Source organism: Elephantulus edwardii, unplaced genomic scaffold (assembly GCF_000299155.1).
Source record: "Elephantulus edwardii isolate Elephantulus edwardi_28Jun2011 unplaced genomic scaffold, EleEdw1.0 scaffold00056, whole genome shotgun sequence".
In the NCBI taxonomy this organism is placed as follows: Eukaryota; Metazoa; Chordata; class Mammalia; order Macroscelidea; family Macroscelididae; genus Elephantulus; species Elephantulus edwardii.
Genome location: NW_006399806.1, coordinates 17,403,172 through 17,406,183, shown reverse-complemented (window position 1 = coordinate 17,406,183; position 3,012 = coordinate 17,403,172). Strand labels below are relative to the sequence as shown.

Sequence of the window (3,012 nt, the reverse complement as noted above, 5' to 3'; positions counted from 1 at the left end):
CTGACATACTTTGGACATGTTGCCAGGAGGGACGGGTCCTTGGAGAGGGACATCATGCTTGGGAGGGTTGAGGGACAACGCAGGAGGGGAAGACCCTCTTTGAGATGGATTGATTCGGTGACTGGGGTAATCGGGATGGGTGTGTCAGAGGCAGTGGGGTTGGCGCAGGATAGAGCAGGGTTTAGGGCTGTCGTGCATAGGGTCGCTATGAGTTGGAAACGACTCGACGGCACATAACAACAACAACAACATTTCTGGATACTCCAGTTGCAGGACAGGGCCAATAAATACTAACAGTAGAGGTTAGGGTTTGATCTTAATATTAATCTTGATATTTTGTGTATTTTTAGAAAAAAAATGAAACAAATAAAGTTGTAAATAAAAAGGTTTTCTTTCTCAACTTTGCGGTTATTTTAATAACAATAACAAAAATTAATTGGGCTACAACATAGGTTGTGTCTATAAAGTATAAGAATTCATATGGCTTCTAATTTGTTGGGTTGTTTTATTAACATTTTGGTGAAAGTTTACAGAGTGCATTTGTTTACTAGCCAACAATTTCTGTACATTCTGTTTTGTGACGTTGGTTACAATCCCCTGGTTGTTACAACACTTTTGTGTCTCCCTGCATCCTTCTCCCTGACCCTTCCTACATTCTCATCTTTGTTCAAGGCAAACGCTGCCTTTTGGTGTCCTGTGATAAGTTATTCTGAAGAGTACATTCCTGACAGGTGTTCACGTTCACATGATGTACTTGTCTATTGTTTGACTGGAAGATTTGTTTTCCACCTCAAAGATGGGTTTAGTTCCAGGTTTGAGGAATGTCTAAGGACCATGGTGCCAGAGTTTCCACCAGGTTCTATCAGACCAATAAATCCCATATTTCTTATTTTTTTTTGCATTTTATTCTAAATCCATGGTTTTTAAGTCTGTAATTCATGAGGCATATTGTGATAAGACTTGTATCTAAGGCCATTATACTGGTTTTTAAGTCTGTAATTCATGAGGCATATTGTGATAAGACTTGTATCTAAGGCCATTATACATAAGGATGGAATAACTTAGGGGGCCTAGGTGATATCAAAGAAAAGGTAATATCTGAACTGCTTTCTTCCTGTGCAGATCCTTGTTTGCTCTAAGCCCAGAAGCTGTGAGCAAGACCTGAATGATGTCAAAGGGAATTGGTGTTAAAACTGCCTTCACCTGGTGCCAGTTCTCGCTTGCTCTAAGTCTACAAGCTGCAAAGCAAGGAATCATTGAAACAGCTCAATATCAGCCAGTCAAAACCAGGCCAGGAGCTGACTGTGGAACAAACCATCAATTACTCAAATGCACCTTTAAATTGAGGCTAAAGAAAATTAAAGCAAGTTCTCAAGAACCAAAATATGACCTTGAGTCTAGCCCACCAAAATTTGAAAGTCATCTTAAGAATAGACTTATAGGGAGATCCAAGATGGCGGCGGAGGCAGAGACAGTATGGTGAGCTGCAGGAGCAGCGAACCACTTAAAGCAGGGCCATTATGGCCTTCCACAGACCTCGGTTTATTGATAATTGAACACTTAAACAGTAGATGACTGGCCCTCAGTGAAGATCGAGGCTCAACAAGAGCAATTCAAGGATTCCCAAGGAGAAATGGGTGAGTCTCGTGGCTCCCACACCCCCCAACCCCCGCTGCAGAGCTCTCACCACGCTGCACAGCCACTGCAGCACCATGAGGCTTCCACAGCCAGAATGAATGGATTCCCTCACCCAGGATGGATGCTGGGCACTGGCCCTCCTCAAGACTGGTACAGTGAAGCCACCACACTGCCGCAGGGTGGACTTGGTCTGGAGAGAATTCTCGGAGCCAGGATGGTGAATGTGGGGGAAGCAGGCACCCGCCAGCCGCCTGCACAAGAGGGGCTGCACACCAGGCGAGCGCCCATGTGGCGGGGTGCAGGGTGCACGCCCCCAACAGCCGCCAGCTCTGGGGGGGGGCCCGCGTCTCCCCCGCAGGCCTCCTGCGCTGGGGGGGGGCACCCCGCTGGCTGCCTGCCTAGGAGGTGGGGGATGGGATGCATGAATGCCATCTTCAGGTTTGGGTCTCCTTGGACCGGCCAAAGAAGACAATTACCTATGCATTGGACAGGCCAAAGAAGAAGATTACCTATACACTGGACAGGCCAAAGAAGATTATTACCTATGCAATGGATTGCTGAAAGTCACTGTGGGTCTGATGACCTTAACAGTGGCAGCATGCACAAGAGGACCCACATCCTAAATGCACCACATATTTTGTTCTGTTGAATGCTTCTGCCAAAAGATGGTTAGACCTGGGGGGAGTCTGTTCACAATTCTCAGGTTCCCTTTATCAGATATAAAGGGGGAGGGCAGTGACACCTACTTCAAAATATGGTATGACCACTTATGGGGGGCGGTAAAAGTGGCAGTGCTGGAACTGGAAACACTATCCCTGACCACAGAGTCCTCAGTCAGGCAAGGGGACCAGACTAGGGTAGGGGCAATTGGAGGGGAAGTATACCAGCCAGCTCCTGGGGTGTTGCCCTGCTCCGGGTGGGCTGCTCTTGGCCCCCAAGTCGGGGCGAGCCATCGTGGCCCTCTGCTCAGGGCGGGCTGCCCTCGGCCCCCGGCTCGGGGCAAGCCATCGCATCTCTCTGCCCAGGGTGGGCTTCCCTCAGCCCTCTGCCCGGGGTGGGCTGCCCTCAGCCCCCAGCTCGGGGCGAGCTGTCATGGCCCTCTTCCCAGGGCGGGCTGCCCTCGGCCCTCTGCCTGGGGCGGGCTGCCCTCAGCCCCCGGCTCGGGGCGAGCCATCGCAGCCCTCAGGGTGAGCTCCTCAGTCCCCAGATTGTGCCATTGTCCCCAGATTGACCCCTGGGTGGGGAAGGAGAAAAAAAAAGAGAATGCCTAGGGTATCCAGTGTTACCTAGGCCACCTTCTGATACCCTCCCCTCCAGTATACCTGAAAGCAACACCCTCAAAACCCTTCCATTTGTAACTCACAAGTTTGTTCT

The 3,012-nt window shown here is 49.6% G+C and overlaps 1 pseudogene; it reads right to left on the bottom strand.

Annotated features, from left to right (window-relative positions):
* LOC102869040 overlaps positions 1-2,070 on the bottom strand; it is a 13,851-nt pseudogene extending 11,781 nt beyond the window's left edge.
* Positions 2,071-3,012: the final 942 nt, after the last annotated feature.